The following is a 13,515-nucleotide window of genomic DNA, read 5'->3' on the forward strand; positions in this document are numbered from 1 at the left end:
CTGTCTCAAACCGCCTCTTGAATGTCTTGTGTGTGCTGTTTTCTATTTTCTAACTTAATTATTTGGGCTTTTCTCATTTTTTTTTCTTCCATCTTCCTTTGGTTTGTATTGTGTTCCTTTTTAACTTTATGAAGTGAAGCCCTAAGTTATAGATTCAGATGCCCAGCATTCCTTAATCATAAATTTAAGGTTAATAATTTTCTTTGGGGTACGCTTTCCATACATTCCTATTTTGGGTTTAAGGTGTAACCAACAGACATACGAATCACAGAGCCACTTGGCAGTAAAGTACGTAAATGGGACAGTGGGAGAGCTTTCATCCAGCATGCACGATGCCCTGGTTCAATCTCCAGGACCTCCCACCCCACCCACATACACGAGCATTTAAAACACACACACACACACACACACACACACACGTGTTTACCTTTAAAAAGTCAATCTTATAAGATTATTCTAATTCCTATCCTTATGTTCATTTACTTGACTAACCAAGAACTAATATGCATTACTATATTTCTAAAACTTTGGTGTTATTTATTTGACCCTGTTTTATGATATTTAGAATAACATAATGTCTTTCTTATGTTTGGGGTATTTTAAAAAAAAATTGCCTTCGCATGATTTAATGATTTTTACCTGAATAATGCTTCATCTGAAACTCATCATTCTACTATCTTTTAAAAAAAAATCTGTTTTGGGGCTGGGGCTGTAGTTCCGTGGTAGAGTGCTTGCCTGGCATGTGGGTTTGATCCTTGGCACCACATAAAATTAAATAAATAAAAATATTGTGTCCACATACAACTAAAAAAATATTTTAAAATGTTCGGCCTTTGGTTTTTTGGGATTGGCTTATTTCACTTAGCATGATATTCTCCAATTCCATCCATTTATTTGCAAATGTCATAATTTTATTCTTCTTTATGACTGAATAATATTCCATTGTGTATATATACCACAGTTTCTTTATCCATTCATCTGTTGAAGGGCCTCTAGGTTGGTTCCATAATCTAGGTATTGTGAACTGAGCTACTATAAACATTGATGTGGCTGTGTTACTGTACTATGCTGATTTTAAGTCCTTTGGGTATAAACCAAGGAGTGGGATAACTGGGTCAAAAGATGGGTCCATTCCAAGTTTTCTGAGGATTCTCCACACTGCTTTCCAGAGTGGCTGCACCAATTTGCAACTCCACCAGCAATGTAAAAGTGTGCCTTCTTCCCCTATCCACACCAACATCAATCCCAAAACACCAAAGGCCGAATGTTTTCCCTGATAAGTGGAGAATGATATATAATGGGGTTGGGGATGAAGAGTGAGAGAAGAATGGAGGAACTTTAGATTATGTAGAATGAAATGAGAGGGAGGGGCTATGAAAAATGGTGGACTGAGACAGACATCATGACCCTGTGTACATGTATGATTACACGAATGATGTGAATCTACATCGTGCACAACCATAGAAAGGAAATGATGTACCCCATGTGTGTAATGAATTAAAATGCAGTCTGTAAAAAAACTAACAAATAATTTAAAAAATAAATGAACTTAAATTTTAAAAAATTTAAAAATGTCTTTTGTTAGAATAGATATTTGATGCTTTCATATTTTGGCTCAATCACACAGATTTTAATGGTATCCAAGGTCCTTATGTTTAACATGGAAGTTAAGTTGCTTCATCTTCTATCATAACCCACAGACTGTTATATATGTCATATTTTCATTTATGCTTTTTTTTCGCCCTCCTCTTTAATTTTGGTCTCTGGTTAAACAGATTGCAACCTGTTTGATTTCAGCATCTCCGACGACTCAGAAGATACATACCCCATTATTATTTCTACCTCCATCCTTATTTTCTCCAATTATTAAAATAAGGGCTATAATGACATTTTGTTTTCTATGAACGAGGAGCCAGCACACCAGGCTCTGACTATTTAAAAGTCGATGAACCGAAATAGATTGGAGTATCGTGGTACTAACAACAGGACGGCGTGTGTGCACAGAGTATGTCCCTTTATTAATCACATCGATTACACGTGAGTTGGAAATCTACTCCCTAATTGCCATGTTCACGAAGCTTCCTGATCACTACCCTCCACTCTGCATTCTTTATAAAGCCTTATCTAGCTAGTCATGCTTACCGCTAATTGAATTTTCTACAATGCTCATTTGCCTTTTTTACGGAGTCTGCGTTGCAGATTTTAATTCTTTCATTTCGTATCTCTCCAGCTCCCTGCAAACCTCCATCTGTCTTGGAAGCAGCTTCTTCCGTGAGCATCTTCGTTTCACAGAATCCCTGTTTTCTTGCGCTTGATGGGAAACGCAACAGGAGACGCAGCCTGGAATTTTCTCGTGTTTTCTTGGGGAATCCCTTTCACGTGCGGCTCTTTGTGTTTCTGCTTCTGTTACGTTTTGCATCTTCAGGTTCCTCTGACCTCTCTGTCCTCCTCCCTTTTTTCCCTGGGCAACTTCCCAAGACCCCGGGATGGAGTAGATTTCCTGTTTAACTCTTTGTGAACGTGGATTGTGAATCTACCCGGGTGTTGGGGTCACCGACCCCAAATGGAGGCATTCCTTTATTTCTTCCAACACGCTGCTTGGGGCTCCTGGCATGCCCACCTTAGACCTTCAAGTCTGAGGCAATTTCATAGCCATCTCCTTTTCCAGCATCGGAGTGTTTGACTATAACTAATGTGATAAGATTTGGAGGAGCCAGGATAGAACTTTCTATTGCTTCTGTAACCACGAAACCCACAGTAGCTTTCCTGTGTCCCCACCCAAGGTGTGACGTCAACCTCTTTGGACAAACTGCCCACTCCAGAGTCATGTAGTGTTGCTCTGCAGGTAAAGTCCTCCTTCCCTGCTACTCTTAAGTGCTCTGGAACTTGCAGGGAGCCTTCTCTGTCTCCCCCGTCTTATCATGTCCTTTTGGCTCACAGAGTCACAGAACCCTCTCCCCCTCACCCCTGAGCCGTCACCTGTAACTTAGGGCACCTCTCTCGGTGTGATCATCTGATTACCTTCCTACTCCGCACACATCTGGAGGCTGCCCGGTGGCAGGACCGTTTCAGCATCGTTCACTCCTGAATCTGCGACATCTCCCCTGAGGCCTAGTCGCTCATAAGTTCTGCCAAAGTCTCTTCTTTTTAAAAGTCATCTCTTCTCCTCACCCTTGAAATTTGAATTTCCATACCTCACTAGAGCTCATCAGGACAGAAGCAAACTCAAATAAAGCCCCACATTTAGAAGGGGCGCGGCCTTGCAGAGTGAGCAACTCCGCAGGGTCGCCAGACCCGCGGAGAAGGGGCACAGGTGTCCTCCTTCAGAGCGAGGTGCCGGCTTCACAGGCCAGACCTGCCTCATCCTTCGGCCAGCAGAAACCACAGAAAGAAGAAGTGGGATAGGCGAAGGAGCTGCTTTGTGGTTTTTTTTTTTTTTTTTTTAATTTATTTTTATTGTAAACGAATGGGGTACATCGTGTTTCTCTGTACATGGAGTAAAGGCATACCATTTGTGTGATCATACATTTACATAGGGTAATCGTGTTTGATTCATTCTGTTATTTTTTCCTTCCCCCCACCCCTCCCACCCCTCTTTTCCCTCTATACGGTCCCTCCTTCCTCCATTCTTGCCCCCCCTCCATTATGTGTCATCATCTGCTTATCAGCAAGATCATTCGTCCTTTGGTTTTTGAGACTGGCTTATCTCACTTGGCATGATATTCTCTGATTTCATCCATTTGCCTGCAAATGCCAGAATTTTATTACTCTTTATGACTGAGTAATATTCCATTGTATAAATATACCACAGTTTCTTTATCCATTCATCAATCAAAGGGCATCTAGGCTGGTTCCACAATCTGGCTATTGTGAACTGAACAGCTATGAACATTGATATGGCTGTATCTCTGTACTATGCTGATTTTAAGTCCTTTGGGTATAGGCCAAGGAGTGGGATAGCTGGGTCAAATGGTGGTTCCATTCCAAGCTTTCTGAGGAATCTCCACACTGCTTTCTAGAGTAGCTGCACTAATTTGCAACCCCACCAGCAATGTATAAGTGTACCTTTTTCCCCCACATCCTTGCCAACGTACTTTGTGTTTTTAAAACCCTGCTTTGGGGCTGGGGAGATAGCTCAGTCGGTAGAGTGTTTGCCTTGTAAGCACAAGGCCCTGGGTTCGATCCCCAGTATCCCAAAAAAAACCCTGCTTTATCTTTGCAAAAGGCAGTTCTGATCACTTCGGCAAAATGATCAGAACTGGGATTTGAACACTCAACCCAAGCCACCCGGCATTTCCAAGGTGCTCCCGAGGGTATGTGTTGGTTTGAAAGAATGAGAAAATGTGCAAATTCCAAATCGTTTCACAATAATTTGCAAATCTTGGGCTGGCTCTGAAAGGCTACATAATCGAACGGTTCCAACTAAGCCGGCCACGTGGATTTGTGAATTCCTGTGGAGTGTTCTTAAACCTCCGCTGCTTTCAGGTGGGGGGGTCTTTTTGATGGTGAAGATGGTGATGATGTGTTAACCTGCAACTAGCTGACGTGAGAGAAAAACAGGGTGCCTTCCAGCTGGAGAAGGCAAGAGCTTTCTTGGTTCTGCAGAGAATGACTATTCATTGGTTATTATTTTTTTTTTCAGCAGCCATTATTTCTCCAAGATCTGAACATTCTCTGATAAGCCTCTGAACTAGACTCAACACTTCTTTTAGTTCATAACGCAGGCTGAGTCAGTCCTTCCGTTAAGCTTAACTTCATCTGGAGTCTTGTAATTAGTTTATAAATGCCCAAGTCATAAGCGAATGTGGTAAACTCAAACCCACTTGACCCATCCAAAAAGTTTCTTACCCACACTGTTAATAAGTAGCTAGCCACTTAATTCCATCATTCTTCTTTTAAATCAATATGCATAGAGTATACAGAATCAGAAGATTTCACCCTCTCCGTGGACAAAATGCTGCCACCTTCTCTGAGTCTGAGACGGACACATGGACACGTGGACAGTTTTCTCTGTTCTTTAATTTGCTCTACTTCCATAATTTTATTCCCAAATATCTGAAAACTCAGAAAGTTAAAAATAAATGTACCAGAAAAATGGTCAATGTCTTATTGGTGCCTAAGAGACGCAGGATCAAGATTCCTGAACAAGGTAAGTATTTCTTCTCTGAGCCCCTGACCAGAGTCTGCTTCCGAACCTCAGGAGGGCCAGCCGCATCTCCTCAGTTCCAGTACCACATCCTCAGCCTGCTTCGTGCAATGTGGCATCACGATGCCGGGCCTGACAGATACACCCATTTGCTGCTGAAAATGTATCCAAAGAACTGTTCCTTTCTTTTCTCAGCTGCAAAGATGAGCACCGGAGAGTCTATTTCCAGCAACGCATCAGAAGGAGAATGGCCCCCGTCTCCCGCGGTGACTGTCCACTGATTATTCATGAAGTGCTCCGTGGGGTTCATGGTGAGGAGAGGTGGGTGCTAGTCATCTGCCCCGTGCTGACTGGTCTGTCCCCGGGGGCATCCAGTGAATGCCTACCGTGCTTTTCACATCTCCAACCTCTTCTCGCCCCAACTAGCACCTGCGTGCCACACGGTGCCATCCCTCCGGGTTTCCTAGGCAGGCGGACTCTGGGAGGGAGAGCTCTGTCTGGCTCAGCCCTGTGCCGTGGACACTGTGGCTTGACCCCTCAGCCGCAGGATCTGGCCTCGCTTTCCCCACGCCAGTTCCTTTTGGTAACTAATGTACTGGGCTCTGACTTTCCTTATCACTGGGCCTCCGGTTCTATAGATCTGATCTTTTTTTTTTTTTAATTTAAATTTAGATTTTTTTATGTTTTGGGGGTGGGGATATTTGGAAAGAAAATAGAGACATTCCTAACTTGAATTAAAATCCATATATTCAGGGTCTGGGGTTGTAGCTCAGTGGTAGAGCGCTTGCCCAGCACATGTGAGGCACTGGGTTTGATCCTCAGCACCACATAAAAATATGTAAATAAAATGAAGTTATTATGTCCATCTACAACTAAAAGAAGTATTTTTAAAAAAATCTATATTGATCCTGCATCTCTTAGGCACCAAGAAGACTTTGACTATTTTTCTGTGTCCATTATGAAAGTAAGTACAGAGTAACTGTCAGGAGAGAGATTGAGTAATTGGGACCTTTATTAATGAATCAGAATTGTTGACTTCTGTCCAGAAAAGTACCTGGAAACCTTTGCACCAAAGTAAAGAAGGGAAAGAAGAGAGAGAAAAATAATGTTGGGGGGCTGTGGTCATAGCTCAGGGGTAGAGGGCTTGCCTAGCCTCTGTGAGGCACAGGGTTTGATTGTCAGCACAGCATATAAATAAATTAAATAAAGGTCCATCGACAACTCAACGGATATTTTAAAAATAGAAATTTAAAAAAAATTAAAAAGAAAAATCATTTCTTAACACTTATCTGTAATTAAAAAAAAGTTAAATGATTCTCTTAGGCAACTGAACAAATTATATCGCATTAACCGCTATTTATGAAGTTGGTGAGTCTATTTCTAGACTTGCTAGAATTTCAACAACAGCTTAAACACCTCCTGGCTATAACTAGAAGAAGATCGAAGGTAGGCAGCACACAGCGATCACTGTGAACTCTTTCAGAAGAACAGCAATCTCCTTTTTAGTTCATTTAAGAAAGTGGATACTCGCTAGAGAAGGGGTAGAATTATTCTTTGATCAGGGAATGTGCCTTATGAGAAAAACTTGTTTTTTTCCTACTCTGAAGTGGATAGCAGTTGACCTCTAGGCATTCAGAAGTCCAGTCATGAAACATTCAAGTTTAAAAAGAGTCTGCAGGACAAGCCAAAGGCGAAGACTGAGTCAGGACCAGCCCAGGATGTGCTTAATGAGGTAACTGACACCAGGAATAGTCACCTCCTGTTTCAGGCTACAGGGGAGAAACAGGTCACTGTTGAGACAGGCAAGGTCCCCATTCCTGTGCTGACTCCTTCCTTGAGCTAACTGATCCCGTGACTGAGGGAAAGAGAGCCCATGCCTGGTGTTTAGGACACATCTCCCCCTAAGCATGCGATGGTCCACCCGCCCTTGGGTCAGCTGATATATACAAAGCAGTCGCTGATCAGTACAGTTGTTTTTCTTTTCAGTGGGTGAAAGAAGAGACTGAATGAATGCAGAAAAGCATTAATATGGAACATCATATTATTCTACACTGATTCATCTCTAATGTACTGTAGCCTCCTCTGATTGACAAGGTGGGAAGAGGGAAAAAAAAAAAAAAAAAAAAAGGGAGGGATTGCTGATTACATCCCAGGAGAGTCCAGGTACCTCTTTCAAAGGACCAGGGTAGAGTCAAGGAGCAGCAGACAAGACTGAAGAGTATTTAGTGCCCCCCTTTTTTTTTAAAGATACTTCACCTGGGTGATTAACCTAGCTCTAACTAAACGTTAGCCTTTTCTCATGGAATCCAGAGAGAGAGAGATCTATTTCAGGGGAATATATAAATTTCCCTTGCTGGAAGCAGGACTGAAGATGTATCTTCCATGAATTATCACAGCACAGGTGATAATTCCATCCAGCGAACGATCCCCAGCATTCTTGAGGACTGGTAAAACAGAAGCGTTTCCGTGGCCCCCGAACACACATTTCAAACATCATCTCCTGGGGTTCCATGTCCACATGATAAAGCCCACTTTTTGCCTCCAGGATGAGAGAGTCTCTTCTGAATCGCTGACCTCCAAGGAGGCTGGCCTTCACTTATTGGGCACCTGTGGTTTTAAAATTATGTCCAGGAGGTGATGGATCTATCTCTCAGGGAACTCTTTTCTCAAGTCACATGAAAGGGACATCAAAGCGCAGCTATGTTAGCGGTGCCGCATCACAAAGACGCGCGATCCTAATACCATTATTTATCATTTGTTATTTAGGTATTTTTAAAACTGGGTCCCTGCTTGGGCACCTTCCCTGATACACACACTGGCAGCGAATGAGACAGGGAAAGTGTGACATTGGGTGTACCTTCATGCCCAGAGGTCCCTCCAGCACGATCCCATTATGGCCCGAAGATCGACACTCGGCACAAGGAGCACTATTCCTACAGCTTTCATGACGATTAAGTCAACCTCATTTTCAATATCTCACGTTTCATCAGCCATTTTCAAAATCTCACATTCTGCTTAAAGCGTCACGTAAAATAATAAGGTCACATTCCTTAATCCATTTAAAAAAAAAAAACCCAACTACTCAACATAATTTCAGCAATATTCAAAGCGTTTCTTGGAACCCCCACCGTCAACTGGGGACCTGGGGATTTGAACCGGTGCCTTTGTGCATCCGAGACAAGCGCCCTCCAACATGAGCTATCTCATCAGCTCTTAATTTCAGTAATATTTAAAAAAATCTTGACTCCTCCTATGTCCACTTTATTCTTTGTTTTTGTTTTTTTTTTCCTAAAGAAACAAGGAAGTGAAGTCTGGACACTTATTTGTAGACACTAAATAGAAAACGCAAATGTAAAAAATTACACAAGCCTTCGCCGGTGACAAGAACATCCCAATAGCATTAAGCTCGATTGTCATTTTGCACAATTCGAGAGCAACTTTCAGATGTTAGGAGAATGGCTAAGTCAGCGTTTTCATAAAGCCACAACGCCAGAGCATGACCGGCTTATTTTAATAGATAAGAAATCCACAGGACTTCCTTAGGAGATGTATTTGAAAAGCATTTGCCTCCTCAGGATGATGACGTGAAGGTAAATCAAGAATCATAGATGATCAGCGACAAAGAGTGTCCTGCTCTCACTTTGATTTTGGCTCAAGCAAACGAAAATAATCACACCAGGTCTAAGCAGTAAAGGGATGTTTGGAAGTTTTAATTGTGCAAGTTGCTGGGACATTTATCGTGTCTTTTCTTCTGATATAGGTAAAAGGTTTACAGGACAAAGAGGAAAATATTCAGCTGCCTTAATACAGCATGAAGACTTGAGAGTTATGCTGGAGCCAAGATCCGGGAAGGAGTAGGGTGTGAAAGGTCAATGAGCAGAGGGAACATTCTGGAAGTACAGGGTCTGCTGCCTGAGATGGTGGCCAGTTCTTCACATCACAGTGTCTTGAACCAAGGACCCAGCCAGGCTGAAGTCCATATCCCAGGGGCACCTGAGAGGATGGGTGGACACAGTAACTAGATATCAATGATACCTAGAATCCAGAGGAGAGCATCTGATAGTCCAAAATTTAGAGTAGGTTGAAAATGAGGTTAGGGATAGAGTTAGGGTTAGGGAGGGGGGCAAGAATGGAGGAAGGAAGGACTGTATAGAGGGAAAAGAGAGGTGGGAGGGGAGGGGGGAAGGGAAAAAATAACAGAATGAATCAAACAGCATTACCCTATGTAAATGTATGATTACACAAATGGCATGCCTTTACGCCATGTACAAATAGAGAAACAACATGTATCCCATTTGTTTACAATAAAAAAAAAAAAAAGAGGAGAAAAAAAATAAATGAAATATTGCTTTCTCACAAAAAAAAAAGAAAGAAAATGAGGTCTGATAGATTCAGGTGAAACAATTTTCTGATATGACTTTGATTTTAAGCTCAAGCAAATAAAAATAACACTCATATATCAATCACACTCCTATACTCAATAAAGACTGTTGAGAAAAAAATTAAGAAAACTAGCTCAAGAAAGCCTAAAAAAAAAAAACAAAAAAAAAAACAAACCTTGGGACTCAATCTAAAAAAAGAGGTGAAGAACCTCTACAATGAAATCGATAGAACACCAAAGAAAGAAGACCTAAGAAAATGGAAAAGTCTCCCATGTTCTTGGAGAGGCAGAATTAATCTTGTAAAAATGGTCATACTACCGAAAGTGCTAGACAGATGTAATAAAATCCCCATCAAAATTCTGAGGACATTCTTCATAGAACTAAAAGAAAAGCTTTTATGAAATTCATCTGGAAAAATAAGAGGCCCAACATAATCAAGGCAATTGTCAGGGAGAAGAGCAAAGCAGGAGGCACCATGATAGCAGATCTTAAACTATACTACGGAGCTATCAGAACAAAAACAGCATGGTACTGGCCCCCAAATAGGCATGAAGACCAATGGAATGGTATGGAGGACGCAGAGAGAAAACCACATAAATACAGTTATCTGATACCAGACAAAGGCACCAAAAACATACATTGGAGAAAGGATAGCCTTTTAACAAATGGTGCTGGGAAAATTGGAAATCCATATGGAGTAGAGTGAAATTTAACCACTATCTCTCACCCTGTGTAAAGTTCGACTCAAAGTGGATCAAAGACCTAGGCATTAGACCAGAAACCTTGCAAATGCTAGAAGAAAATGTAGGCCCAACTCTCCATCATGTCGGCTTCGGAACTGATTTCCTCAAGACCCCTAAAGTGCAAGAGGTAAAGAAAATAAATAAATAAATAAATGGGATAGTATCAAACTAAAAAACTTCTTCACAGCAAAGGAAACAATCAAGAGCATGAAGAGACAGCCTACAGAATGGGAGAAAATCTTTGCCACCTGCACCGCAGATAGGGCATTCATATCCAGGATGTACAGAGAACTCAAAACACCAAATTTAAAACAGAAGAGAAACAAACAAACACAACAAAACAAATAACAAAAAACCCCACCACAAATATCCCAATCAACAAATGGACAAAAGACCTAAAAAGACACTTCTTAAATGGAGAATTACAAACGGTCAACCAATACGTGAAAAAAGTGTTCAACACCTCTAGCAATTAGAGAAACGCACATCAAAACTACACTGAAAATTTTATTTCAACTACAGTCAGAATGGCAATTATCAAGAATAGTAGTAATAATAAATGCTGCTGAGGATGTGGGGGAAAAGGTACACTCATACATTGTCTGGTGGGACTGCAAATTAGTGTATCCTCTTTGGAAAGAAGTGTGGAGATTCCTCAAATAGGAATGGAACCACCATATGACCCAATTATCCCACCACTTCTTGGTTTATACCCAAAGGATATCAGCATACTACAGTGACACAGTCACATGAATGTTTACAGCAGCTCAATTCACAATAGCTAAGCTATGGAAACAACCTAGATGCTCTTCAACAGATGAATAAAGAAACCATGGTACATATACACATACACAATGGAATATTACTTAGCCATGAAGAATTTAATTATGGCATTTGCTGGTAACTGAATGGAACTGGAGACTATCATGAGACACTAAGTTAAAAAAAAAACTATAAATAAATTATGGAAAGATCAATAAAGTAGAGGGAGGGGAGAAGGAGGAAGATGGGGGGAGGGAAAGCCCTGGGGACTGATGAGAGCAGATTATATTCCATGCTTCTGTGAGTCTGTCAAAATGTATCCTAACATTATAGCTAAGAAAAATTAAGAAAAAAAAATAGGAAAGTTGAATGAAGAGCATCTGGTAACTCTGTATCATTTGTGCAACCTGTTTATACATCTAAAATCGTCCCTGAATTAAAACATTTTAAAAAACCAAAACAAAACTCGCACCCTAGGGTGACCTTTGTCTTCTAGGTGTGTAGGGATTGCCCTTGGAACCTGGGTCTGGCTTTTTTATTTATTTATTTAGGTGAGTGACGGGGATGCTGTGTAACACATTTCTCCTCTGTGATAATTGCCTCCTAGGTTTTCTGACTCTCCTAGGGTCTTCTTAGATGGCTCACGTTCTCCCTTGGAAGCCATGCACCTCTCAAGTGCTTCTGTGTAGCGTTAAGCGATGCGGTGTCTTATACTTCTCTTTTTATTTGATCTGTCTCCACGTTTATTTCCCCAGCATCATATCTTATTTTGTGTGGGAACTTATTGAGCTATGGAATTAATTGGGTGAGTTGAGACCAATATTTTAAAAAATCAAAGTATAATAGACTATAATAAAATAGATATATTTATATATGACTATAATATACATATATTTAATTATATATATACAATATACATATTCTATCTATCTATCTATCTATCTATCTATCTATCTATCTATCTATATTAATTGACCTGGGGTCTGGGGCCCAAAGAACCACTGGCATAGAGAACAGCACACATTTCCACCATTCTCTACTATCTACAAAGAAGGAGGCAAATTCTAGGCAACATTACCTCCTGACCCTGCCGTTGATCAATGTGGGCCCCCGCATCATCTCTTTATTTACAAAATGCATGTCTTCACTTCCTACAGGATTAATGTGAGCACTGAGGAATAATAAAATATATATTAAAGCATTTTAAAAGCATAAAGAATGCTACAGATGCTCCATTATAGCATCCCTGGGTCCAATGCCCAGGGATCCAACTTTAATGGGAATGGATTTTCTGCAACAGCATCTATCCAAAAAAAAAATTCTAGTTGTTTCTGTAAAACCCATAATGATGAACATAATCTTATCAGAATCAGATGCCTCTTTCTTTCTTTCTTCCTTTCTTTCCTTCTTTCTTTCTCCTCCCTCCCTCCCTCCCTCCCTCCCTCCCTCCCTCCCTTCCTTCCTTCCTTCCTTCCTTCCTTCCTTCCTTCCTTCGTCCCTTTTTAACTCTAGAAAGCCACTTTCACTGATAGCAATGTAGTAAGAACTGGCTAAACACAAAATACTATTTCTAACTAGGAACACCCAAGAGAATCCAGTTCTCTCTTCCTTGTTGATTTCCCATGTGAACCACCAAAACACACAATGGTGAAGCCTGGGAAGATCGCATTTTACTTTAAATTCTTTTAAATATAAATTTGATTTAAGGAGTATGAGGAATTTCTGCGTGGGTGACCCAGACTGGGCATTCATGTCATCTGGAAGGGACCTGGGTTGGTTCTGCAGGCAATCAAAGGAAGCGGTTCTTAAATCTGGGGCTGCCCAGAGTCAACGAGAGTTGTTATAAAACAACAGATTTGGGAGAAATCACCCCAGATTTATGGAGTTGGAATATCCTTGGGAAAAGTCTGGATACCCATGATTCTAATGGGTTGTCCCAATGATTCTAAAACCACCGACCACCAGCAGCCGAACTCACAGAGAGAGCTCAGGGTTCTCACATAGGATCATTGGGAGACCTTATGACAAGCAAGCTCTGATTCTGGAGGCGCCGGGTGGAGTCACAGAGTCTGTCTTTTTAACACCTTCCCAGGTGAGACCTGCACTGCTGGTCGAGGGACCCAACTTTTTTAAAATTTTTATTCATTTATTTATTTTTAAAGACTGCATTTTGAGTCACTGTACACAAATGGAGTACAACTTTTCATTTCTATGGTTGTGCACAATGTAGATTCACACCATTCGTGTAATCATACCTGTACATAGGTAATGATGTCTGTCTCATTCCACCATCAGTCATACGCCCCCCCCTTCCTGCCCCATTTTCCTCTACACCATCCAAAGTTCCTCCATTTTTCTCTTGTCCCCCCTACCCTCATTATGTGTCCTCATTCAATTATCAGAGAAAACATTCAGCCTTTGGTTTTTTGAGATTGGCTTATCTCACTTAGCATGATATTCTCCAACTCCATCCATTTACCAG

The 13,515-nt window shown here is 41.1% G+C and overlaps 1 protein-coding gene and 1 non-coding gene across 4 annotated transcripts in view; one reads left to right on the forward strand and one right to left on the reverse strand.

Annotated features, from left to right (window-relative positions):
* The window catches only part of Cntn4 (contactin 4), a 968,730-nt gene that overhangs the window by 235,944 nt on the left and 719,271 nt on the right, over positions 1–13,515 (reverse strand). The window lies entirely within an intron of this gene.
* On the forward strand, positions 4,124–4,197 carry Trnat-ugu (transfer RNA threonine (anticodon UGU)). The gene has a single exon. It is a non-coding gene; the product is annotated as a tRNA-Thr (tRNA).

Source organism: Sciurus carolinensis, chromosome 19, assembly GCF_902686445.1.
Source record: "Sciurus carolinensis chromosome 19, mSciCar1.2, whole genome shotgun sequence".
Lineage (NCBI taxonomy): Eukaryota > Metazoa > Chordata > Mammalia > Rodentia > Sciuridae > Sciurus > Sciurus carolinensis.